General features: G+C 48.9%; 1 long non-coding RNA gene across 1 annotated transcript; it reads left to right on the top strand.

The window, feature by feature from the left end:
• Positions 1 to 686: 686 nt before the first annotated feature.
• On the top strand, positions 687 to 11,251 carry LOC128337081 (uncharacterized). The gene is made up of 2 exons (XR_008312177.1): positions 687 to 978; positions 7,773 to 11,251. It is a non-coding gene; the product is annotated as an uncharacterized LOC128337081 (long non-coding RNA).
• The last annotated feature ends 16,290 nt before the right edge of the window (positions 11,252 to 27,541 follow it).

A 27,541-nucleotide genomic window follows, 5' to 3' on the forward strand; every position in this document is an offset into this window, starting at 1 on the left:
GCTGAGCAGAAGCCGGTTCTCTGGCACAAATCAGTTGTCTTTTTACGGCAGGGGTTCCCAGACATGGTTCCCCAGATGGGGTTGGACTAAAAGGCCCATCATCCCCTGCCAAGAATGCCCAAGTCCCATCCTGACTGGAGTGCCTGTGTGTGTGTGTGTGTGTCACTATCAGGCGAGGTCTGGAGGGCCCTCAGGCAGGGCCCCCTCTGCCCCTAGGTTGGCCCCACTGACCCCCAGATCCCCCTGAGGCCGGGCTGTGCAGGAGGTGGGGTGCAGCAGCCCTTCCATTGGGGATCTGGCAGTTTCCTTCCCTCCCCCTCAGCTTCCCTCCTCAGAGCAGACGGGAGTAGCCAGAGACCAGCTGCTTGCTTGCTTGGGGCCAGGAGTTCTGCCTTCGGCGGCTTCATGCATCACCCCACCTCCCCCCTGGATCTCTCTCTCTCTCCTCCTCCTCCTCCTCCTCCTCTTCCTGCTGCCGGCCGGGCTCTGAGCTCCCCAGGCTGCACCACCCTCCGCTTGTGCCCCCCCCCCGCCTTCCCTTATCCTCACAGTCTCCCACCCGCAGCCCGGCTTCCTGAAGTGCTGCTTTAAGAGCGGCCAGGAAGCTCGGAGCTGCTGCTGCTGCATTTCCTTTTCATGCCCCGCCTCTCAGCTTCCTGTGCAATGCATTGTGGGATAGCCCCCCCCCCGCCACCAGGGATTTGGGGATCCTGAGAATAGCCTGAAAGTGTTGCATGAGGAGCAGCTGAGGAGGAGGAGGAGTGAAGGGCTTGGAAAGGAGGCAGAGCTTGCAGGAGGCTGCAGAAGCCGACTGGGCCTAATAACGAACAGGACTTTCCTGAGTCTTCAGGGGCATCATTGAGTCTGCAGCAGGGTGCAAGAGGACGGCGCTGCCTGAAGGACTGAACGTGTTCTTACACACACCCCGTGCCAGCCTGAAGGACTCTGGGCTGCTGCATGCTTTGGCTAAAGAGCAAGGTAAGGGAGGAAAAGCAGCAGCAGCAGCAGCAGCACCCCAGGGAAGGGGGTGGAGGTGGTGGTCTCTCTCTCTCCCTCTCCCAGCCACCCAGCGGTCTTTTCTGCTGTCAGAAATGTCCCAGCATGGCTCTGAGGGGTGAAGGGCATGGCGGTGGCATGGAGGTGGCATGTCCAGGGCATGGAGGTGGTTGGGGAGAGGGAGAGAGAGGCCAGGAGGGTTTGCGAGAAGAGAGCCAGCATGGTGTAGTGGTTAGAGTGCTGGACTAGGACCGGAGAGACCCGAGTTCCAATCCCCATTCAGCCATGAGACTTGCTGGGTGACTCTGGGCCAGTCACTTCTCTCTCAGCCTCACCTACCTCACAGGGATGTTGTGAAAGAGAAACTCAAGTATGTAGTACACCACTCTGGGCTCCTTGGAGGAAGAGCAGGATATAAAATGTAAAATAATAAATCATTATAATAACTCTTTGCTCCAACCCCAGATTGGCCCCAAAGCTCTCAGCAACCAGTGAGTGTTGAGCTGGGGAAGGGGAAAGTTTCTCCTTGCCATTCAGATTGAACTTCTTTCCTTTCTACACCTGTTTGCAAGGAGACCAAAGGGCCAGTTCAGAGGATACTTTTCAAGGTGTGTTGAGTATATCGGTAGGGTTTCCCCCCCCAATTCCCACTTCAGTTGAAGAGCCCAATGTCGGTTGAGTATCTTTTTCCAACCACTTCTTTCGAATCCTACTGGACCTGGCTTGCTATCCCAGATGCAGGCCTATCCCTCTCCTCTGTCTCTATGGTTCCCAGGCTTGCTTTGTTGTATCTCCTGCTTCAAACAGGAGATCTATGCTCCTTCCCATAGATATACAGTAAGTCCATAAAACAGTAGAGTCAGGCACAGTGATCAGCTGTGGAGATGCAATTCTTTTCCAAGTCAGAACTGAGAACTTTGGCTCTGTCTTCTAAGGAGACTTTATCTGTCTGCTAGCTTGAAGTACACACATTAAATGGGCATATTTGGAGATCTCAGGCTGCACCCCAGGGGTGTGTGATAGATATATTCTTGCATTTTGAAAGCGTTCCTCCACAATCCAATCTTTTTTCACTCTTTGTGACTCTAGCCTTTCTTTCCTCTGAGCTTTCTTGGTCCTCCGTGCTTTTCAAAAGGAGTGTTTCCCTGCATTTTCTGGGGAAAGAATGCTATTTTGTGGGGGTTTTAAAAAAATAGTTTTGATAGTCTGCATGAGTTATGGAACCTACCTGCAAAAACAAAACAATTGTTTCAGCTTTTGAGGAGTTTCAGCTTTTGAGAGTCTGGGAGTTTATGTCAGAGAGTGAGTGATTGAGTCCCAAGCAGCTTGAGATCGAGAGATAATAGTGAGCTGGGGAAAAGGCCTTTGATAGGCAAGGATCCTCACAGTTTCCAAGCCCACAGCTCATTACTGATGGACTCCATGTGTCTAATGGAAATCATTCTCCATCACCGACAGGAGCTTGGAAGTAGGTCCAGTAGGAATCCCTTGAACAGCTCTAGATCAAGCTGATCAATGGCTCTTGGGCCTTTAATAACTATTTCTGTCCCATTTTTCTTGGGTCGAGGACAGACAGATGCAGGCGATGTAGTGCCTTTCAATGAAAAATCTCCCCACGCAGTTCACACAGAAAAAGTAGAGCAGAAGCTTGATAGATTCCGTTCCAAGGGGACATTGGAAAAAGCTCCCCCTGCTAACAGCTGCAGGCCAGGCCACTTGGAAATGTAAGTTCTGACTGGCTTAGATCATGGTGGCTTTGAATAAGGTCCATTTCACCCTCCAGCCGGCCTTGCCCTTCAGCTCTCTTTTCAACACTCCCCTCATTTTGGAGCCTTTTTCTCTTCTGAAGCCCATAGTGGCCATATTGCACTTCCTAAGCAAGTCTCCGCTCGCATATAGGGTGACCTGGATAGCTCTCTGGTCCCTGTTCCCCATCTGCTCCATGACCCTGACATCTCCTAACAGGTGCTGAGCGCCACTCAGGGTTAAGTCCAGGGTCAGCTTCTCCCTATTTGGTTCCATGACCAGCTGTTCTAAGGCACAGTCATTTAGTGTATCTAGAAATCGGGCCTCTGTAACCCAGATGGGAATTTGCCCACTCCAAGGGAGGGTGGTTCAAGACACCCATTTCCACAACTCTGTCTCTCCTGGATGCCTCCCTCATGTCCATCTTCAGATCATTGTCTAAGAGGGTTTAAAGCTGTTTCTATTTGCAATCTCTTCTCCATTCTTTTCTTAATTTGAGTCCAACAGATTTTAGAGTAATCATATAGCCATCAAAGGTGGAAAAAGATTGCCAAACATTTCCACCTCATAGTGGAAACATTTCTCATAGCGTTCTGAGCAGAATGGGTTTTCCTTGATTTCCACCTTCAATGGTCCACCTTCAGTGTAGATGCTGCTCCACTGAGGTAATTCCCAGAGAGTTGGGATGCTGCAGCCGGAGTCCTAAAGGGCATCACTGGGGCTTCTTTTGTCAAGGCACAGTCTATCCCCACAGACTATTGGCCAGAACCCCACAGTCTTCCTAGGTAGTAGCTAGACAGACCTACAGGGCGCATTGCCAAGGTTCTCTCAGCAAGGTGCAGTCCTCCATGGTGGCCACACCACTGCACTGGGCAATGTAGTGAGCATCAGGCCAGAGCCAACGTCCTTGTGCACAGGCCACTGGAAGCCTTCAGGTGCTTCTTCCCCCCGGGTGTGGGCTGGATCCCCTCAAGTGTCCCAAGTCAGTTGGTCAGCCAGCAGTTCTAGTCCCGGAGCCCCTTTTCTCCCCAGGGGACCTTCAGTAAGAGCCGCCTGAGAGCCCCCCTCTCCCCTGGGCAGCAGCAGCTGGGCGGATGCAACGTCCCAGGAGAGCAGCTCACAATTCTGAGGCGGCCTGTGATTCTGAGCTGGGCTCTCCCGCTGCAAGTTCTACCTTCACCTCTGGTTTCCTGCTACTACCGGAGGGAGGCGCCAAGAGGGTGGTTTGCCTGCTCCCTTATTAAGCGTCCGCTAGGAACCCCGGGAAGTCACCCAGCTCAAATATGGAAGGCTTGCAGCCTGGGGCATGTCATGAGTGAATGATCTCGGTTCCTGGAGCCACCTGTCTCCCCTGGGAACCTCCATGGGACATTACCAACCCCAGGCGGGGCCCCAGGCTGCCTCCCTGTAGGGAGGTCCATCAGCCCAGCCCTCATTCTTCCCCAGTTCTCCAAGAGCAGAGTTCTCTGGTTTGCCCCATTGATTACATAAATAATGTCATCCCATGGTTCCCACGGTGGTTGCAGTGAAAGAGGAAAAAACCCAGCGAAACTGTGTCTTGTGTATCTTGCTGGGAGAGTATATGAAAGAAATACAGAGAAGAGGCTATGGCAGTAGGGATGTGTGAACAAGTTCGATTCTGAACCTGTTGGACATTGAACTGGTTTGGTTTTATAGCTCAGTATTGGACCAACCCCACCCCCCACCCCAAGTTTTGTTTGATATTGAACCGAACCCCCTGGCCTGTTTGGGGGGTTCTAAATTAAATTTATTTATTTATTTTTAAATAGGAATATAACTTGCCGCCGCTGTTCTGGGGAGCTTCTCCGAGGCCACATGGGTTCTCCGAAGGTCCTCCCTCCCCCACCAGCCTCTGTTAATGTCCAAATTGCCTGGTTCAAGCAGTCTTCAGGCCATTCCGGTCCTGACTTCTGTCACAGTGGACATTTTGGAGGCCGCCCCATAGAGACCCATTGGGCATGTGCGGGTGACCCATAGAGACCCATTGGGCATGTGCAGCAGCAGGCAGGTCTAGAATGGGCTGAAGACTGCCCAAAGACTGGGCAATTCTGAAATTAACAGAGGCTAGCAGGGGGAGTGTCCTCTGAAAAGCCCCCTGGAGCAGCAGCCATGAGTTATATTTCTGAAGAACCATTGTGGTGTAGTGGTTAGAGTGCTGGACTAGGAGCGGAGACACCCAAGTTGAAATCACCATTCGGCCATGCTACTTGCTGGGAGACTCTGGACCAGTCATTTCTCTCTCAGCCTTTCACAGGCATAGACAATAAAATAAACTTGACTATATACACTGCTCTAGGCTCCTTGGAGAAAGAGTGCAATATAAATGTGGGGTGGGGTGGAAGGGGGGGTTAAAAAACCCAACCGTGAACCTAACCAAACCAGGGGCTTCGGGGTGCTCAAAACCAAACATGCCCAGGCCAGTTGGAGTTTGCTTCAGACTCGAACCAAACTGGGCAACCTGGTTTTGTGCAGAGCCCTATTTGGCAGCAGCCTCCAAGCTAACTTCACCTGAGATACAACTCTCAGGTTGGGGAGAGGAGGTTGGAATGTGTCTGCAAAGGGAGGAGGTCTTGGGAAAGGGTCTGGTGGAGGAGAGGCCAAACTGGCCAGGTCTGATCCTTTCCCACCCATCAGAAGCTTGAGTTCAATGCAATTGGGGTACAGAGAACAGACGGGAAATTGGGGGGCGCTGATGGCACGTGTGGGAGAGAACTGATGGGAGGGTCCAGCTCTCTGGCGAATTCTGTCTCCAGTCCCAATGGATATCTCCGCAGATCACTTGGATGGTTCTCGAGGGGCAGGGTCTTCCCACTTCTCACTGGGGTGTCATCTGTAAAACCTCTTGCCCATCTTTGGGGTTCTGGCCCCTCTAGAGTTGTCAGGCATCCATCAAGTTGTCCTCTGGTGTTCAGCAGGGTTAAGTCTTGCACCCCATTGTTTTGGGACAGGCCCGGAGAGCGGCTAGTGTCATGTGAAGTGTTCTCTGGCCTTGATAGATCAGCAGCAAAAAGCCCATCTCTCTGTCCTGGCCTTTAGGGCTGGCCTCATTGATGTTGATGGGAGGAGGGAGGGAGGAGCACTCTTCCTTCTAATACAAACAAGAGCTGCCCAAAGGCCTGGAAGATGCAACAATTAGCACCATAACAAGCGTGAATTGCTTCCTGCTAATGTCTGCCCAGTACGTCTGGGAAACATCTAGCCGGTAACAAGCTGGCACTTTGCTTGAATCTAAAACATGAGCACAGTTGCTAGAAGCCTTGTAGAGAGGAGGAGGCTTTAACATCTGCTTCCCAGAGACAGTGGCAGCCCAGTGGCAGACAGTGGCAGCCCAGCCTGTGTGGTTGCTGTCTGCTGTTGTCAGCTTGCCAGCCTGTGTGCCCCCTAACGTGTGGGGCTGAGGGTGCGCTGTAGGTTTGTCTGTGCAGGATCGGGGCCAGAGGGGGTGAGTCAGCAGTTCCTGAGGGTCAGCTGCTCAGATTAGCTGTCTTTCTGGGCTTATAAAAGGACGGCTGGCCTGTGGCGTTGGGCCTGCCACCGGTGGGGTCACACCGAAGGGGCAACACTAAAGGGGGCAGCCCCTTTGAGAGAGCCACTTCGGGGGGCGACCAGGGCCAGAGCCTGATGATATTTGTTTGGCTTCTGTAGTTTTCAGATCCTGGGTGTTCCAGATGTGTCTTGTTTTGTATGGGGATGGGGAGACAGGGGTTGTGTCCACTGACTGTGGGGTGGCTATGATGGGGTGGTGGGGAATAGAGGAAGTAAATTGGCAGGTCAGCACACCGTTACAGGGGAAGGGAAGTTGGAAATCTATGAGCTGTTTTCCCTTCCAGCTGCCCTGCCAGCTCTTTGACCTTGGGGAGCAGTGTGGACCTCCCTCAGACCCTTGACTTGCTCCTATGTAGTGCCAGGTCTGTCCAGAATAAGTCGGAAACCATCCATGACTTGTTTGGGGGAGGCTGGTGGCCCAGTCTGGTCCCAGCATGTCCCTCCAGGGCATTCTGTTGAGGAGCAGGTGTGGGGACATGGGCGGGGAGGTGGAGTGGCTGCGGTCTATAAGAATAACCTCTCCCTGACCAGGATCCCTGTGGAAGTGCCTGACCATACTGAATGTGTGTGCCTAGGTTTGGGGACCAGGGATAGACTGGGACTTCTCTTGGTGTACCGATCGCCCCACTGCCCAATGGAGTTCCTTACTGAGCCGACGGACTTGGTCTCAGGTGTCTCCCAGGGTTGTGGTCCTGGGGGACTTCAATGCCCACTTTGGGACCAATTTGTCTGGAGCGGCTCAGGAATGCATAGTGGCCATGACGACTATGGGCTTATCCAAAAGGGTCTTGGGACAAACGCAAATTGCAGGTCACTTCCTGCTGAAATAAGAGACTCCCCATCGCTTACAACTTTGGAAAGGGCAGTCAAGATGCATTTGTTCACCTAGGCTTGTAATTAGATATTGTTTTAATTGTTTTAATAGTTTTCACTTTTACAATTTAAATTGTTGAAATGCGTCAATCTTTATTGGTTGTTTTAATTGTTTAGTAAACCGCCCAGAGAAGTTGTGTTTTGGGCGGTATAAAAATATTTATTTTATTTTATTTTATTATTCGATCGTTAGATAAATAAATAAAGCCAGTCAGTGAAGGTCCTGGAGGTTCTGTAATCTGCAAGGTCACTGAGGCACGTTGCTCAGCTTCCAAAATATCAATGTTCAAACAACAAGATTCTTGGTTGTTGCCCATAGTCCTTTGGTGGGGGCAACTTATAAGAGAATACAAAATACAACTATCAAATGGATATTAATAACAATATTTTATAAGGCATTGCTATGGAAATGAATAGATTAACAGGTTTAGCTCAGTAGTTTCAGTAAGCAGTTCAGAGCTCATTTTTTTCTCAAGGAGAAGAGACACATGCAGACAGGATCTGGGCCATTGGCTCGTGACAATAGGGTCTCCTTCAGTTTCCTTTTCTGTCCCAGGCTCTAACTAGTTTTCTCTTTCGGGGTACTGCAGGTAAATGTTGAGAGAAGAAGAATGATAGAAACCCAATGGATGGAGCAGCTAGATGGGGAAAAAGGAAACAAGAGAGAATAAACACTGGAGAAAACTGGGAGAACAGGAATGAATCCAATGCTTCTCAGCATGTAATCCTTCAAATAACACAGCAAGCAGGAGAAAGAAGCCTGTGTCCTCCGTGTAGGAAAAGCTCCTCTACTGAACCCAGCTTTCAATCTTAGAAGGAAATGAACGCAAGGAAGAAACCACATAAATGCCTGGAGTGTGGAAAGAGCTTCAGCACAAGCGGATATCTTATTATACACCATAGAACCCACACTGGGGAGAAATCATATAAATGCCTGGAGTGTGGAAGAGCTTCAGCACAAGTGGACATATTATTATACACCATAGAACCCACACTGGGGAGAAACCACATAAATTCCTGGAGTGTGGAAAGAGCTTCAGCACGAGGCCACAACTTACTGTACACCATAGAACCCACACTGGGTAGAAACCACATAAACCTCAGAAGCATGGTGGAACAGTGAGAACCAGTGAGACACTGTTATCCCTGGATATAAATTCTATAGAAAAGGCAGGGAGGGGTGCCTTGGAGGTGGAGTAGCACTCTATGTTAAGAAGGGATAGAATCTAACAAGCTAGAAAACCTAGTTGGGCTGGAGTCCTCCACAGAAACCCATACAAGCCTGAAAACGAACGTGCTACCTGGGACGTTCTATTGTCCTCTGGATCAAAACGCTGACAGCGACTGGGAGTTGCAGGAGGAAATCAGGGAGGCATCAAGGAGAGGCAGGGCTGTAATAATGGGTGACTTCAATTACCCACACATAGGCTGGGTAAATTCAGTCAGGTAATGACAAAGAGGTCAAATCAGATACGCTGAATAACTGTGCCCTAAAAGAGTTGGTCTTGGAACCAACCAGAGAGAAGATGACCTTGGACTTAATCCTGAGTGGCAGTGGCACCCAGGACCTGGTGTGTGATGTCAGTATCATCAACCCTTTTTAGGGAACAGTGACCATAGTGTGATCAAATTCAGCATACATGTGGGGAGAGAATCACCAAGGAAGTCTAACACAGACATTTTGAATTTCATAAGAGAAAACGTCTCCAAAATGAGGAGTATGGTGAAAAGAGAGCGGAAAGGGAAAATCAGGAGTCACTTGGCTACAGAGTGTATGGAGTTTACTCAAAATCACAGTACTAGAAGCCCAGTTAGATTGTATGCCCAAAAGGAGGAAAGGTACCGCTATGTCCAGGAGGATGCCAGCATGGCTAACATTCGACAACAATGTGCAAAAACATGTATAAAAATGTACTTCATTATCATTAATGCATGAAAATGTACTACATTATCATTAATGGATTCTGAATACAGAATCTGGATCCCCTGTGTACCAAACACAGTTCAAGTGCTATTTAGCCATCCAGAGCATAGGCTAGAAGTTCAAACTCTCCAGCTCACAAGGAAGCCATAAAAGGGAAGAAGACTTCCTTCTGAAATTGGAAGGCCTGTCTAAATGAAGAGAACAGAAAGGAACACAAACTCTGACCAAAGAAATGCAAGGTGACAATAAGGGAGGCAAAAAGAGAGTTTGAGGAACATTTAGCTAAAAACGTCAAGGGGAATAACAAAAACTTCTTTAAATGCATCAGAAGCAGGAAACCTGCCATGGAGGTGGTTGGACCATTAGACAATGACGGAGTGAAAGGAATTACTAAGGAGGATATGGAGGTTGCAGAGAAGCTAAATGAGTTCTTTGCCTCCGTCTTCATGGCAGAGGATACTGAGCATATACCTGTTCCTGAACCAGGCTTTTCGGGGATGGAGGCTAAATAACCAAGTCAGATAGAAGTGACAAGAGATGATGATCTAAACTGTCTGGAAAAACTGAAAACTAGCAAATCGCCAGGGCTGGATGGCATCCATCCAAGAGTCCTTAAAGAACTCAAATGTGAAATTGCCAACCTCCTTGCAAAAATGTGATTGAGAGGGTGGTAGCCGACCAGCTCCAGGCAGTCTTGGAGGAAACCGATTATCTAGACCCATTTCAAATTGGCTTTAGAGCTTGCTATGGGGTTGAGACAGCCTTGGTCAGCCTGATGGATGACCTTTACCGGGGAATTGACAGAGGGAGTGTGACTCTGCTGGTTCTTCTGGATCTCTTGACAGCATTGACCATGGTATCCTTCTGGATCGCCTGGGGGAGTTGGGGATGGGGGCACTGCCTTGCAGTGGTTCCACTCCTCTCTCTCAGATAGATTCCAGATGGTGGAGCTTGGTGACACTTGCTCCTCACAATAGGAGCTGTTATATGGAGTCCCTCAGGGCTCCATTCTGTCACCAGTGCTTTTCAATATCTACATGAGGAGTTTTGGTCATCAGGAGTTTTGGTGCTCTTATCCGTATACCAAATCTACTTCTCCTTTAAATCTTCAGGAAATGCACTCATTCTCTAAATGCCTGCCTACAGGCAGTAATGGGCTGGATGAGGGAGAACAAATTGAATCTGAATCCAAGCAAGACGGAGGTGCTCATTGTGGGGGCTCAGACTCTGAGGGGTGTGTTAGATCTTCCTGTGCTGGATGGGGTTACACTCCCCCAAAAAGAGCAGTTGTGCAGCTTGGGAGTACTCCTGGTCCCAGGCCTCACCCTGGTATCTCAGGCGGAGGCCATGGCCAGGAGTGCTTTCTATCAACTTCAGCTGAATGGACAGCTGCACCCATTCCTTGAAGAAAATGACTTCAAAACAGTGGTGCATCAGCTGGTAACCTCCAGGCTCGACTACTGCAATGTGTTCTACGTGAGGCTGCCTTTTACATAGTCCAGAAATTTCATTTAGTTCAAAATGTGGCAACCAGATTGTTCTCTGGGGCAACCTGGAGAGACCATATTTTGCCTGTTTTGAAACAGTTACACTGGCTGCCAATATGTTTCCAGGCAAAATACAAAGTGCTGGTTATTACCTTTAAAGCCCTGAACAGCTTGGGTCTGAGTTATTTTAGAGAGTGCCTTCTTCTACATGATCCCCACCACACATTAAGGTCATCTGAGGAGGTCTGTCTCCCTTTACCACTGGTTCGTATGGTGGTGACTCAGAGGCGGGCCTTCTCTGTAGCTGCTCCTGAACTGTGGAATGTACTCCCAGCAGAAATCCACAATCTGAATTCTTTATTGACCTTCAGGAGAGCCCTTAAGACCTATCTGTTTGGCCTGGCCTTCCAGGGTTTTGAATTAGTTTTAATTGTTTTAATGCTGTAACCTGGTTTTCAGGGTTTTTTAATTGTTCTGATGGTTTAATTGTTTTTTTTAATGATGTTTTAAATTGTTAATTGATGTCTTACATTGTTTATAGTTCTGTTTTAACTGTTATTGGTTTTAATGGTTTTGTTTTAATTGTAAACTGCCCTGATCCACTTTGGAAGGGCAGTATAAAAATCGAACAAATAAATAAACTATTAGAAAAAATGAACTACGGTCCTAATTTTCTCTCATGGATTCAAAGCATTTACCAAAAACAATCAGCAAAGATAATAGTGAATGGGACAATATCCAAAAAATGTACCATCACAAAGGGCACTAGACAAAGGTGTCCCCCTTCACCATTGCTGTTTATCCTAGCTCTTGAGCCATTGGTGATGAAGATACAGCAGGAACTAAAGGTCTCTGGAATTAAAATGGCGGATCAAGAACATAAAATAAAATTGTATGCAGATGATATAATCCTTACAATTACTCAACCAAAGCACTTTTTGGACTCTGTAATGGAGCATATCAATCATTATGGCATGGTTTCAGGATATAAGATTAATACAAACAAAATGCAGATCCTCACATGGAACCTGTCAGGTACAGAACTTTTATATTTGAAAGACAAGACTGGATTTCAACTGACAGAAAAACCAATTAAATATTTACAGATTAATTTAACAGTGAATAATAAAGACCTGTTCAAGAATAATTACTCACCGTCGTGGAGCCTTATTATGGCAGATCTAACAAGGTGGGGGAAATTAAATCTTTCTTGGCTGGGAAGGATAGCATTGGTTAAAATGAATATTTCCCCAAAGATGAACTTGCTATTCTTTCTATTCCAAATGATCCCTATTAAAATCGAGGATAAAACACTGAACATGTGGCAGAGGAATGATGACCCAGATGACCGCTACAGGTCTCTCTCTGACCAACACATCGCCAGAAGTTAGAGATAGGTCTTTTCCTCTCAGCATGTACTTCTGAATAAAGGAGATTCGTTTAACCTTACAGAATCTCCATGCTTATCATCTACAAGCTGTTGCCCCTGAGACCCTGTTAACTTCTGCTGTAATGGGAGTGCGTTAGCTCCAGAAATACTCTGCTATAGAAGTCATGACCCCCCACGTTCCTAAGCCCGACCCCCAAAGAGGTCCCTCCCTGTTCGCAAGGAGCACCCAGACTAAGTTCTGACTGTTGGAATGTTGGGAGGACAGAAAGGAATGACAGCAAGGGCAGGCAAAGGGAATTCCAAAGGAGAGGAGCCCATCAGTCTGAGCCACTTGGGCTCTGGAGGAGGATCCAGGGGTTCATGTTGGAATGGCGGACCCGACAGGATTTATCGTCCCTCCAGCTCCACTTCTGTGAGTCAAGATAGAAATTCTGTAGATAAGAAAGTAGCAGCTTAGCGGCACGGATGAAAGCAAACGATGGCTCTCAAAGATAAAGTAGTAAAAACAAACATAAAGTCCCCTTGAAACTAAACTAGGTACCCCTCTCTACGATCTCTGAGCAATAACTGAAATAAAGGAGCAAGGAAGGAACAGAACAAGGACAGGCTGAAACAAGAAAAGTTGGGCAATTATAAGCACGAGGAACACTGTCTGGAGTAGGCAACATTGCTGATAGTACCGTCTTAGAAACAGCGTTTGCTTGATATAGGGCTCAAGATAACCGGCAGCCAATCAAGCTTTCCTGACTCAGCAGTTCTATTCCCTCTCCTGCGAGATCTGAGCCTTTCTCTTGAGACATCTTCTTAACACAAGTGCAATTCCAGCTTCCTCCTGATCAGTCTCCTCAGCCCTCATCTCTGCCAGCTGTTGAGATTCCTCTGTCTGCTGCCGTTCCAGCTCCGCTTCAGAGTCTGTTCTCACAGCCAAGTCCTCCTGCTGTGCTTCTGAGCTTGCTCTCCTGACCAAATCCTCCCGCTCCTCTTCTGACTGAGGGGTCTGAGCTATGACAGCGAGGGAGCGATCTCAGGCCCATTCAGCGTGTGGCTGGCTGCTTCTTCAGGGCTGGATCCCATGGGGCCACCTGGAGTGGTTGCAGGGGAAAGAGAACAGCTGGGATGGGGAGTATCAGAAGCCTCTCTGGGCAGCCCCTTGGAACATGTGATGCTTAGTCCGACCATTGCTCTAGTTGGTGTATGGCTGTCCACTCTGACAGGCAACCACTCTCCAAGGGAGCTGAAATATTTTAGAGATTATTATACTAGGCGGTATATAAATTCCTAGCCTGGTTGAGTCTTCTTCGCCTCCCACTTTAATCCGGGGGGGATGGGTTGTTGGGTCCCTCCAGTTGCTTTTTGCAGGTCTTCTCTCAGAGACTCCCAGAGAAGTGTTTTGCTCGGTCAGTGTCAGAACCGGAAGTGTTTAACCTCTCATTTCAGCTAAAAGTGGACCAATGTGGCTCATTTCCTGGCCCTGGTATCATGCAGTTTTATTATTATTTATTTATTGAATTTATGTACTGCCTAGTATAAAAATCTCGAGGCGGTGTACAGAATTAAGACATAAAACAACACATGTAAGATTCATAAAAAGATAAAAATCATAGAGAAAACCACATTAATAACACATTAAAATTTGAAAAATTGAGTCTCAGTTGAAGGCCTGGGAAAACAGGTACATCTTCAGCATCCTTCTAAAGGCAAACAGAGAAGGAGATGCTCTTATTTCAGCAAGGAGTGCGTTCCAAAGCCACAGAAAAGGCCCAGTCCCAAGATACCACCAAATGAGTTTGCGGCAACCATAACCTGACCCCTCCAGATGATCTTAATAGGCGACAGGGTTCACAACAGAGAAGGCGATCTCTTAACCCCTGCTAACTTAGCAAACTGGCACCTTTTAACGTGGTGATTATCCTTATTTAGCAGGGGGAGGGTAACTGGCCCTATCCACTCACACCATAGTACATAGTGATTGTTGCTGGTGGCTGTCTTATGTTTCTTTTTAGACTGTGAGCCCTTTGGGGACAGGGATCCATCTTATTTATGTATTTATTATTTCTCTGTGTAAATTGCCCTGAGCCATTTTTGGAATGGCGGTATAGACATCGGATAAATAAATAATAAATAAATAATAAAAAGTACCCTGGACCTAAGCCATTAAGGGTTTTATAGGTAACTAGTGTTTTCAAGCCCGTTAAAATAACGGGCGCTAGCAGGGGAGAGTTCTGCCGCCTCCTCCAAGAGTGACATCCACCCCTGCCGTCTTCACCATCCGTCTCCGTCCGCCTCCGCGCCCCCGCCCGGCTTTGCCGCTGCCTCACCGCCGCACCACGTCCTCCTCCATGCTCTTGCCCATCCCCCCTGCCCCACTCCCTGTTGCCCTCCCCCTCCCCCCTGCCCCTCTCCCTCTTGCCCCTCCCCCTGCCCTACTCCCTCTTGCCCTTGCCCCTCCCCCCTGCCCCACTCCCTCTTGCCCTTGCCCCTCCCCCTGCCACACTCCCTCTTGCCCTTGCCCCTCCCCCCGACCCACTCCCTCTTGCCCTTGCCCCTCCCCTCTGCCCCACTCTCTCTTGCCCTTCCCCCTTTCTGCCTGCCCCACTCCCTCTTGCCCTTCCCCCTCCTCCCTGCCCCACTCCCTCTTGCCCTCCTCCCTCCTCCCTGCCCTACTCCCTCTTGCCCCTCCCTCTGCCCTTCCCCCCCTTCATTTTAATTTTTTTTCTTACCGGCCCTCCGCTCCTCCTCCCGGGTGGCAAACAGTTAACAGTTGACATTTTTGGAAGCGGCGGCGAAGCAGCAGCAGGAGGCGGCGACTGGGTCCGATGCCGGCCGCGGCAGGCCCACCACACCACGCGGCCTGCCATGGCCGCTGCCGCCGCTTGTCCGTCGTTGTGGCCAGCTGCCGGACAGCCACTGCTCCCCCCGTTTCCACCTTCTGCCCCTGATATCGGGGCCCACTGCGGGGTGCCAGTCCGCTGCCGGGCCGACCCCGCAACCACCAACTGTCGCCCCTCCGCGGCCACCGCGGCCACGGGCCCCACTTGCCGCTGCCATCGCTTCCCCGTCGTCCCATCACAGCCACCGCCGCCATCGATCCCTGTTGCCCCACCACGGCCGGCATCGGCCCCAATCGCCGCCACCTCCTGCTGCTGCTTTGCCTCCGCTTACCAGGACCCAACATGGCCGCCCATGTCCCTGTGGCCATATCTGTCTCGGATGTTCTGGGCATGCGCTCTGCACATGCCCAGAATGGCCGAGAAAGACACGGGCAGGGACACGGGATTACACTCAAGGGCTTTATTATAGAGGATAACCAGCGCTTTGTATTTCCTTTGGAAACATATCGGCAGCCAGTGCAGTTCTTTTAGAATTGGTGTTCTATGGTCCCTTTGGGTAAACCCGGAGACCAATCTGGTTGCCGCATTCTGTACCGAGTGTAGTTTCCGAATTACGTACAAAGGCAGCCCTACATAGAGTGCATTACAGAAGTCAAGCCTAGAGGTTACCCACCTATGTACCTGGAGTATCAGCCGAAGCTGATAAAAAGCACTCCTGGCCACAGCCTCAACCTGAGACATCAGGGAGATTTGGGCATCCAGGAGCTTTCTAACAGGGGCCCTACATATAAGAATCATAAGGTGCTATGGAATAAGTAAATGAACTTGGAGTCTGGAGGAGTGAGGCCCTCATGACGGCACTTGACAAGGTCATCGAGGAAGACTTTAAAGTCGAAACACATTTGACCTACTGAACAAGACTTCCATACTTGGAGAAGACTTCCAACTCGTGATACAATATGGAATCAATAAGCTGTTAGTTAGTTAGTTAGTTTTAAGAGGATTTTAGCTCATTTGCAAGCACACTTTCACTACAGATACTTGGGAACAATCTAATACAACTAGCTGACCTCGCACAGAGCATCTCCCCCCCCCTTCTGCCCCAGTATCCGCTTCCTGACCATGTCCGGCCCGTGCTGGGCCCAGCCACCTCTCCTCCCCACCACCACTTCTGCCCCCCTTTCTCCCCCCCCCCGGCCTTGCCTCCGCGGCCGGGCCTGCTGCCTCCGCGGGAACCAATCCTCCTGGGTGCACCTCAGCCAATCAGGCGCCTCTGCCACCCAGCCAATCAGCTGGGCGCTGGGACACACATTCCTAGGCACATCCAGGAGAATTAAATATATAGATTCTATAGGTATATGTATGAGGGTGTATTTGTATATAATTATCTTACTTGTGTTTTAAGTTACTCTATGTAGAACTTCTAATTCTTGTTATTAAAATACCCATCTTTATCAGAGTTTTTAGTAGCTTTCTTTCCTGATCTTTTGTGGTGTTCAGGTTTCTCTTTTGGATCAGGGATACACTTTTTGTGTGTGTTGTGATGATTGAATCTTGCAAGCAGCCACTAGAGATGTGTGGACTGGCTTGCTTTGAGGGAAATAAGAGTTTGAACCGCCCCAGCCCCCCAAATGGGGACTGCTGGTCCGAAACAGACTGACGACCCCCCGCATTCAGAGAACTAGCTTGCAGGTCGGTTCGGGGGGTATACTTGGGTGACGGATCCCCCCGTGCTGCTACCACTGCTCAGGGCTTGGTCTCAACCATCCTGTGACCTTCAGATTGAACTGCTGCCAAGTAGGTTTTTGGTTTATTCTGACTGTACTGCAACATCCTTCCAAACCTCTGTTCCCCACAAACATATATAACTTTGCTAGAGTGGTCAAGTTGTTAGGTGTGGGGTGGTGGTGGAGAAAACAGAGGCGACAATTTTTCCTTAAAGAGAATCAAGTAATTTTACTTTGCAACTAGTTCACTTTCAATCAATAGTTACTTTAAAGGTTTAGTTCCCAAAAAAACAAGAGACAAAATGTAGTCAAAGGCATCACAGGCCGAAACTGAGCTGCTGCCAGCCTGTGCTGTCATTTGGTAGGCAGGTGGGAGGGGGGTTGGAGGAGACCTGGGTGCCACCTCTGATGTATCTACCGCCTCCACTGCCTTGGCACCTGGATTTTAAAAGGTAAAAATTACGTTTTTCATGCCCCTCCCTAAATGCTCTAGGGAATGCATGCTAGTGGTGAAGGGGAATCCTCACCAGATCTCCCTATACAAGTAAGTTCTCCAAGTCAGCCTGCCAGTCAATCCTGTCTGATGGCAAAACGACACTGGACTCGGTTCAGCTGAGGCTGGGCCAGACAGGGTTGGTTTAAATCCAGTCCAGATTCATTTCGAACCGGTCTCATGGTTGGCTTGGACTTCCGTAGCAGCCTTGAAGAATTTAGCTACTTTAAAAGTAGTCTCAGGATTTGCTCCAGAAAGTAAACGGGTGACATGAAATAACTCTGAATGCCAAGGGAAAGGCAGTGAAACCAGGGTTAGACAAGGATTTCTTATTGACTGAAAAAATATACCATCGAGAAGGACACGTTCAATGGACTCAACTGCACCAGCATTTTAAGGACAAACCCTTGCATTCCCCGTCAGCACCACACTCCAGTGAGCGAAGGGGAAAGCCCTGTAATGGGAGGCCACTGTCAATGCCTAGAGATCATTTGCTGGTTTAAGGTGACTTAATTCTTAGCAAGATAACTATTTGCGGAGGACCAAATTAATATCCTTTTGAGGATTGATATTGCTAATTGTCTGCTTAAGTGCCTTCTGGGCACTATCAAAAGCCAAGGATCATAAAAACTTAGGAGAAAATTGCGAAGTCAATAGTTTAGATTCAGATTTTATACACCAGGTGGATCTAATAGTATCTGCTATTATCAAAGGGGTCACACTACTTGGGAGAAGGTTAAGTTTTAACTAAATTTATAGTTTCCACCTTTAACATTCCAACTTTAAGTCTTCAAATTATATTGGGAGTGAAGAGAGAGACACTCTTTCCACAATCCAAGCCAAACATTCATATAATTTCTCCCCGCTTGCTTTCTGAGGTTCAAAGCTTGGTCCAGAAGTCAATCTTTTGCTATGCTGAGGGCACAGGCTCCTTTCTCTTGCTTTTTGCATTATTTTTTCCACTTTGATTTTCACATTTTGCTCCAGTTTTTCATCTGTGCTCCCTTTTATTTCATCTGGCACCACCCATAAATCCTCTGGTGGGTTTCCCTTCATGTTTCCTCTCCCAACTGTCACCTGCTGGAAGGAAGAGAGAAAACTGGTCAGAGTCCGGGATAGAAAAGGAGACTTAAGGAGATAGGAACACAGAAAGCTGCCATATCCTGAGTCAGCCCATTGGTCCATCCAGCTCAGTATTGTCCTCACAGACTGGCAGCGGCTTCTCCAAGGCTGCAGGCAGGGGTCTTTCCCAGCCCTCTCTTGGAGATGCTTCCGGGAGGGACCTTGGAACCTTCTGCATACAAGCAGGCAGGTTGCTCTTCCCAGAGCAGCCCCATCCCCTCAAGGGAACTATCTTACCGTGTTGCCAAGGAGATCAGATGGTGGTGAGGTCACATCCCTCTCACAGTGCTCCCTGCTGCATTTTTGTAAGTTTTGCTAGTTTATTGCCATTAGGACTGCTAAATTTTAGTCATCTCAAGTATTTTGTCTGCAGCTCAGTTTCTGCTCTCTGGCTTCTCTAATAACAACGAGGAAATCGGTTTTTAAGAGGGTCTCTGCTGATGAGGATGAGCTTGAAAAAAAGACTGTGTACATCACCACAAGCCCCTGAAGCCTCACAGAGCAAAGCTGCTAAGCAGTTTTGTTTGGATGCATTTTTAAGGCAATAAATAAACAAATTTTTAAGCAGGGAAGACCTTGAGAGAATCAGCTGCGATTAAGACCCTCATAGGGTGTGTCGGAGATGGTTAATACAGGCTCTTAATTGGTTTTGTTTTTATTTTGTTATTTCATTTTATATTTTATGTAATAGTTCTTAGTTGTATATTTTATGTGTATGTTTATATATATGTATGCATGCACTGGTATCAATGTTCACTTTTGGGGACTCTTGTATCTGGATTTGATCTGGGTGCTGAAGAGATAAAGAAAATATCAACAACTAGTGTTCTGAAGCCCGTTATAATAACGGGCGCTAGCCTTTTCCTCTCCCCTTTACTGTTTTTTTTTTTTTAAATGCAGCCTCCGCCGCTGCCTCCGAAGTCCCACCCTCCCAGCTTCCGAAACCACCTTACCCTGTCCCGTTACAGTTGAGCAAAGAAAGTCCTAAATTGAGGAGGGAGAGAGGAGCTCTCAAGCAGTGCTCCTCCCTCTGCAAAGGCTCTGCCCGAACTGGCGCTTGGTCCTTTCGGCCCCAAGCGCCAGTTCGGGCAGAGCCTTTGAAGAGGGAGGAGCACTGCTTGAGAGCTCCTCTCTCCCTCCTCAATTTAGGACTTTCTTTGCTCAACTGTAACGGGACAGGGTAAGGTGGTTTCGGAAGCTGGGAGGGAGGGAGGGTGGGACTTCGGAGGCAGCGGCGGAGGCTGTATTTTTGCTTTCTGTTTTCTTCGGCCTTCGCTCGGCCCCCGGTCCCGGCCTCCGTCTCCCTGCGGCGGTCTGGGCCTCCGCCGCCATTCCCCCTCCCGCCACCCACCGCGGCCCGTGTCTCCGGCCGGGGCGGCAACCCAGGGCTCCGGCGGGCCCGCCACCCACCGCCGCCGCCGCTCCAGCGGGCCCGCCGCCGCCGCCGCCCGCAGCTCCGGCCGGGTCCTCCGCTCCCTGGGGCCTCTCCCTTGTCGCCGCGGGTGTCCTCTGGGCAAGGCGGCGGTGGCCAGTGTTCGCCGGTGCCGCTTACCCGGCTTCTTCGGGGCGGCCGCTTCTGGCCGCCCAAGATGGCTCCCGGGTACCGGTGAGCGTGTCTCCCTTGCCCTGTTCTGCGCCTGCGCTTTGCGCAGGCGCAGAACAGGGCAGGGAGGCACGGACACACACTTGGTGTCCATCCACGGACGGACACCAAGCGTTTTATTAGAGAGGATGACTGAGTAATTAATTGTCCAATGACAATGAACAGCACCAGATGCCTGTGGCCAGACTGAGGAGGTCTGAGATGATGAATCGCACACGTCAGAGTAAAACTTATATAAGAGCGGAGGAAGAGAAGGATATAAACGTCAAACATGCTTCTAGATGCAACCTGCATAATATTCCTGTTGACTACTAGCCACATGCACTCCAATATCACACATGCAGATTGAGCTGCAAATGTAAAGGGAAATACAATTAAAAACCTGAAGCATATTTAACTGATGATACCCAAAAAGGCATTTTTAGCCCCAAACATAAATGCTTTCAGCAGCCGAGTATCATGTTAGAGTGCATCGACCTTTTGCACCAACTCTAATGACCACCAGGGACATTGGGAGTCAAGAGAGGTAGCGAGTGAGTGAGGGTCTCCTTACCTGTCCCTGCCTGCCTCTGCTCTATGATTCCTGCCTTGACTTCCAGCAGTGAATCTATCAGTCCTGGTTAAAAACCAAGAATAAATTTAAAAAACCTAACGGATGACAGCAAGAGAGGAGGATTTGCGTTACCGAATTTTAAGTTATATTTTGAAGCAATATGCCTAAGGTGGATGAAAGAAAGCATTACATTAAAAATCCAAGACTGTTAGATTTGGAAGGATTTGATATAAGATGGCATGCAAATCTAATTTATGATAAGGTAAAAGTACATAAATATTTCTTAAATCATTATGTTAGGAAAAGCTTATATATGGTAAGGATGAAAAACAAATTTGGTTTAGAATCAAAAATTCCACTTTGGGTATCTCCTCTGGAAGTTGTATCTAAAAAAAAAAGAAAAATATGCGACAGATGTGGCCCACGTATTGTCAACTTCTTGTTCCCCAAGGTGCAAAATACGAACTTGAAAAACCAGATCTTATGCAGGACTGGAATATTTAATGGTTTCAGTATCATCAGATTAACGCCTTATTCAAGCAAGATTGCAAAAAGGGTTTTAATCAATCAAAGTCAGAATTTGAACAACAGTTGTGTGACAACGAAGACAAACTAGTCTCTAGGATGTATGATCTCTTATTATTGGAAGATACAAGAACGGAGGTAGTGAAAACTTCAATGACTTCAAAATCCTGAATGGGCTCAGGATTTTGGTTACAATATAGAGTTGGAGAAATGGGAGAAACTATGGATAGAAGACATGAAATATACTGCCTGTTCTAATTTAAAGGAAAATAATCTTAAGATGATGTATAAATGTCATCTAACTTTGGTATTGTAATTGATACTTGTTCTAATGATGAGATGGAAGTTCTCCCCCCCTCTTTTTCTCCCCCCCCTTTTTTCTTCCTTTTTTTCCTTTCTCTCGGTGTGTGTGTGTGTGTGTGTGTCTTATGTTGTGGAAAAATCGAATAAAAAGTTATTGAAGACAAGTGATTTTCGGCCCGTTAAATAACGGGCGCTAGTAAGCGCTCCGGGGCCCCCGCCACCATTCCCCCTCCTGCCGCCAGCCTCCATGCTGCGGCCGGTCTCCCTGGCCGGGCAAGGGCCCCAAAGTCTCCCCCCTGCCCAGCTTCGGCGGCGCCACCAGGCCTCGGGTCACATCAGATGAGGGGGCCTCAGAGCCAATGCTGAAATGCCCCAAGAATTTCCAAATCTGGGGGGATTTATGCAAGCATGAAGCCAGAGGCATAACTAGGGAAAACGGCGCCTCGGGCAAGCACTGAAATTGCGCGGCCCCCCCCCCCATACATCTGACTGACACACATGTTTCAGAAAACTTTTATTTCAAATATTAAAAAATTACCAAAATTACCAAAAATTTCAAAATGCAATAAATAACCAAAAATGCAATAAACAACCAAAAATGCAGAAATTGCAACTCATGCTCATTAATTTTCTAATTAGCAAACTATGACATGCCTGAAAATCATAACTTGGCCCTCCTTGCTTTCATAGATGCAAATTGGTCTATAATGCTATCAAAGTTAGATTTGTCTGTTTCTCTAACTCTAACCACTACACCACGCTGGCTCTAATCCATGAAAGCCTGTGCGACAACAAATGAGTTAATCTTTAAAATGCCACAAGACCGCTTGTGTTCTGACTGCATCAGACAGCATGGCCCCTCTGGAAACTGTTACTACTGAAGAGCAGCAACCCAACTTTTTAAAGTGTGATCATCTTGATTGCAGTCAAGATTCAGAAGTCTCTTATCTTGACTTAACAATTTGATGGATTTTGTGTTTGCAATCAAGATGATCACACTTTAAAAAGTTAGGTTGCTGCTCTTCGGTAGTAACAGTTTCCAGAGGGGCCATGCTGTCTGATGCAGTCAGAACACAAGCAGTCTTGTGGCATTTTAAAGATTAACTCATTTGTTGTTGCACTATCATGGACTAGATGAAGTGAGCTCAAGTCCACAAAAAGAATAGAGGGAACTCTTTGGGGACAGAGGAAGCCAAGTAGATGTTATCTTTGCTTTTCTGTAGCACTGAACTACTAAAAGCTAATAAAATCATTCAAAAAGAAAAAGATCTTTACTAATACCAGAAACCAGCACTCCACTTCTGTGTTGTGTGACCCCACCCCACCTTTTAACTGCTTTACTTTTTTAACTCTTCTTTTCCATCCCAGTATCACTATGCAAGAAGAGAAAGAGATCAGTCCATCTTACAGATTTACAGATTTAAGTACCGTGGCCAAAGCAGCTCTTTGTCTTTGAATGGTTTTACATGGTTTATTCTTCTGTTGGCTTTGGGGTTAAGATTTTGTAAGCTGCCTGCCTCAAATAGTTTTGAAGAGTTGAAACAACAACAACATTAGGCAAAAGGGGAGGGGGGGAGGAAGAGGAAGAGGTCTAAAACATACCAAACCCCAGAGACTGGAAGCCAAGGATCACTAAAACACACCCGAGGCAGGGAGGGCTTGCTTGCTGGGGGAAGCCCTGCCTGGCGCGCCCGCACCCACCACAAAACTTTAAAATATATATATACATTTGCTGGCACAGCAGCTGGCTGGCGTCACCCCCGCGCAGGCGCAGCAGCGAGATTTCCAGTCGGCACATGGTTGTTGCAGCAGCCCTGCGGGCGGGCGCTCCTTGGCTGGCGCTGGCGGCACACCCCATGTTGGCCAGGAGCAAGAGCCGAGACCGAGAGAGAGGAGGAGACAAAGTCCAGGATGCAGCAGTGGGAGCTGGGAGTGCGTGGCGGTTGCTTCCAGGGGGGCTGAGTGACTAAGTTGGGAGGTTGAGCCGAGAGTGAGTGCGGCTCACTGTGCAGCCACCTGAAGGAGTCAGGATATGGCGTCACTGCTTGCAAGAACGAAGAAAGAAACATTGGTAGACTTACCGTGAAGGGTTCTTTTACAGGTATGGGGAGGGCATCCGTCACGTGAGGGTTTGTCAGGCTCCGCATGCTCCGAGACAGGGCCAATCAGAAAAGAGCAAGTCCTCTACCCCCTCAGCAACTCCCTTAGAGACCCAGTTCTGGTCGTGTAGTGCGGAGAAACTGAGGAGGACACATAACTTGTTGCAAACAATAGGAAGAATGGAAAAGGAAAAGTCATAATGGCCCAAGAAAGAAGTTGGCAGGACACGGAGGTAGAAGTAAGTGGACAGGAAACTAAACACCCTAGGAGTTGCACCGCCACCCAGAGTCTCTCTCCCACATCCGCGGGAGGGCCGGATGCCCTCCCCATACCTGAAAAAGAACCCTTCACGGTAAGTCTACCAATGTTTCTTTTTCCAGGTTATGGGGAGGGCATCCGTCACGTGAGGGACATACCCAAGCCAATAAACAGGAGGGCAGCGGATGTCTAAACCACCTTTTGCAGGACTGTACGCCCCACAGCTGCCTGAGACTCATAAAACGATGGAATCTTGTAATGCCTAAGGAAGGGTGAGAGAGAAGACCAAGTAGCTGCTTTACAAATCTCCTCAATAGGCACGTTAGCTGAGAAAGCCGCAGAAGTAGAAGCACTCCTGGTAGAATGGGCAGTGATACCTGGAGGCACTGGCAAACTCAGAGACTCATATGCCAGGGAAATGGTAGCTTTAATCCACCTGGCTAAGGTGACTTTAGATACCTTAAGACCCAAACTAGTAGGATAAAAGGACACGAAAAGTGAGTCAGATCTGCGCCAATCCTTGGTGCGTCTAATATAGATACGAAGGGCCCTATGGACATCTAGGGTATGCCAGACCTTCTCCTTAGGATGCTGAGGGTCCGGACAAAAGGAGGGAAGGACAATCGCCTGAGACCTATGGAACACGGAGTTAACTTTAGGAATGAAGGTGGGGTCCAACTTCATGATCACGGAATCTTCCTGAAATATACAGAGCTCATCCCTAACAGAGAGAGCCGCCAGTTCCGAAACGCGCCTAGTAGAAGTGATAGCAACAAGAAAAAGCACCTTAAAAGAAAGTAATTTAATGGAGACAGACCAAAGGGGCTCGAAAGGAGCCCGAGTTAAAGCATTCAAAACCTTATTTAAATCCCAAGAAGGAAAACGCTGAACTGGAGGGGGACCCAAATTTTTAGCACCCCGAAGGAACCTATGAATGTCCGGGTGAAGGCCCCGAGACCCTGGGACCGAGATGTCCAATACGGAGGACAGGGCAGATATTTGGCGCCTGAGGGTACTGTGTCGCAATCCTTTTTCAACACCCTTCTGCAAGAATTCTAAAACTTCTGGAACACCTGCTTGCAAAGGAACAATGTTAAGGGACCTAGCCCAGGAACAGAACGTAGACCAAGTGATCTGGTAGATACGTGATGTGGATTCCCGCCTGGAGGCCATGATAGTGTCTTGGACGTGTTTTGAATAACCTTTCTTGTCTAGACTTTGCCGCTCAGCCTCCATGCGTGTAATTGTAACCACTCTGGCTCCGGGTGACATACAGGCCCTTGCTGTAGGAGGTCCACTCTGAGAGGAAGGGGAAACGGAGGCCGGATCGACAGATGTAGTAAGTCCGAAAACCAGGGCCTCCGTGGCCAAAAGGGAGCCACCAGAATGACGTCTGCCTGCTCGGATCTGAGTTTCCTGATAGTGGAACCCAGAATAGGAAGAGGAGGAAACGCATACAGCAGGCCCGGGGGCCAACTGGCCACTAGAGCATCTATTTGTTCCGCTTGTTGACACTGGTGTCTTGAAAAGAACCTGGGAACCTTGCGATTGAGACGAGAGGCAAACAGGTCCACCAAGGGAAGGCCCCATTTCTTCGTTATCAACTCGAACACCTCCGGGTGGAGAGCCCATTCTGCTTGGTCCAGAGATTGTCGACTTAGCCAGTCCGCCTGTAAATTGGAAACCCCCGAAAGGTGTTCTGCTGAAATTGATTGTAGATGCTGTTCCGCCCATAGAAAACAGAGGTTCGATTCCTTCATTAGAGATCTCGAGCGCGTGCCTCCCTGGTGGTTTATATGTGCTTTTGCAGTGACATTGTCCGTGCGGACAAGGACGTGCCGATTCCTCAGAAGGTGTTGGAAACTCTGCAGCGCCAGCCTGATAGCTTTCAACTCCAACCAATTTATGTTGTGAGTCAGATCGCTCTGTTCCCAAACGCCTTGTGCATGAAGATGGAGACAGTGAGCACTCCAGCCGAAGAGACTCGCGTCCGTGGTGACCACAACCTTCTCTGGTGTTCGTAGAGAGACTCCCCGCTCCGTGGCCGGCGACACCCACCACAGAAGTGATCTCCTTACCGCGGGGGAAATCTTGATCCATAGGGGACGCTTTTCCATAATAGAGTCTTGATGCGGGAGCAGGAGCCACTGCAGGGGCCTGGAATGCCATCTGGCCCACGGTACACAATCCAGGCAGGATATCATTAAGCCCAGGATGTGCGCTAAATGAGAGAGGGAGACCTTCTTCCTGTAGAGACAAGGTGAGATGGCAGCGCACATTTTCTCCAGATGTTCCTTGGGAAGACTTACCGTGGCCGAGGCAGTGTTGAAAAGCACTCCTAGGTGGGTCAGAACCTGGGAGGGATTTAGATGACTCTTGGCCTTGTTTATGATGAAACCGTGTTGTTCTAACAACTGGACCGAACGCATCACATCCTTCCTCGCCTGGGGGGCGGACGCCGATCGAATCATCACATCGTCCAGGTACGGGTAAGAATGGATGCCCTCTTGCCGGATCCTTGCGATGACAGCCACCATTAATTTCGTGAAAACTCGTGGGGCCGAGGTCAGGCCGAATGGAAGCGCCCTGTACTGGTAGAACTTGCGGTTGTAAGCAAATCGGAGGAACCGTCGAGAAAGAGGGTGAATGGGAACATGCAAGTATGCCTCTGACAAGTCGAGAGATGCCAGCCAGTCCCCGGGGAGGACAGAGGTCTTGATCAATCTGAACGATTCCATCCGGAAGGTTCTTTTCCAAACGAAACGATTTAAGCGCTTCAAGTCCAGGATCGCGCGCCAGGAATCGTCCTTTTTGGGGACCAGGAACAGACGTGAGAACACACCCTCGGGATTCTCTGACACAGGAATGACCTCTATGGCCTGAATCTCTAACAGGTGGCATATGGCAACCTCCATCAACTTCCTCTTCGCTGCACAAGTGGGCAGAGGAGTCTCGAAGAAGAAATCGGGGGGAGTTGCCCAGAAACCTATGAGGTACCCCTGAGCAACAGTTTGTCTTACCCAGCGATCTGAAGTGGATGCGAACCAGGTCCGGGCAAAGCAACCCAGCCTTCCACCCACGGGCGGAGAGTCATTGCTTACGGTTGTGTTTTGACTGGTTGGAAGGGAATCCTCCAGTTCTGCCTCTTCCAGATCCTCTATTCCTGAAGGACCAGGACTGTCGCCCGTTGGATCTGTTCTGACTGCCACGGAACTCACGGTCTCTGAATCCATCTCGGAAACCTGGGGAGTTAAATCGAGTAAACGATCGGTAAAGGCGAAAGGAACTTTGAAAACCTTGTCCACCCCCTCGAAAGGACCGTCTACTGTCCGAACGACCACCAGGCATAGCCTTTTTCTTGTCTTGGGTTTCCACCAATACAGGTTCCAGAGATTCCCCAAAAAGCTTAGCTCCCTTGAAGGGAGTGGCCGCCAAGGAGGCCTGTGACTTTGCGTCAACTCTCCAATGCTTTAACCAAAGTCCCCTTCTTACAGCCACATTGGCAGCCATAGACCTGGAGGCATGCTGAAGGCAGTCTAAACTAGAGTCAGCCATAAGGGCGGAAGCTCGGGCAATCTTGTTCAGACCTTGCCGCAATTTGAGGTTCTCCGGGGAAACTAGGCTGGCCAATTCCTTAGTCCACAAAATTGTGGCCCTGGCGAAGATGGAGTTCGTCGCCGCCGCCCGGATCACCGTCGCCGAGGCATCGTGGACTTTGCGTAGTAGGTGGTCAGTTTTCTTTTCCTCAGGAGACTTCAAGAACTCTTCCCCTTCTCTATTCACCAAGGATCCAGACACCAATTGGGCCACGGGAGCATCTACAACGGGAAAGGCTAACATGGCCATAACATCAGAAGGTAGAGTATACAGTTTCTTAGGGTATTGAAAAACTGGTTTAGATGAAACAGGGGTGGCCCATTCAGCTAACATAACATCCCTAAACAGGGTGGGGAAGGGCACGGTAGCAGGAGCAGAGGACGTGGATGGAAATACATCCTGGTCCAACCCAGGGATGGGTGGTACGTCCCCTTCCTTAGAGACAT

Source organism: Hemicordylus capensis, chromosome 14 (genome assembly GCF_027244095.1).
Source record: "Hemicordylus capensis ecotype Gifberg chromosome 14, rHemCap1.1.pri, whole genome shotgun sequence".
Lineage (NCBI taxonomy): Eukaryota > Metazoa > Chordata > Lepidosauria > Squamata > Cordylidae > Hemicordylus > Hemicordylus capensis.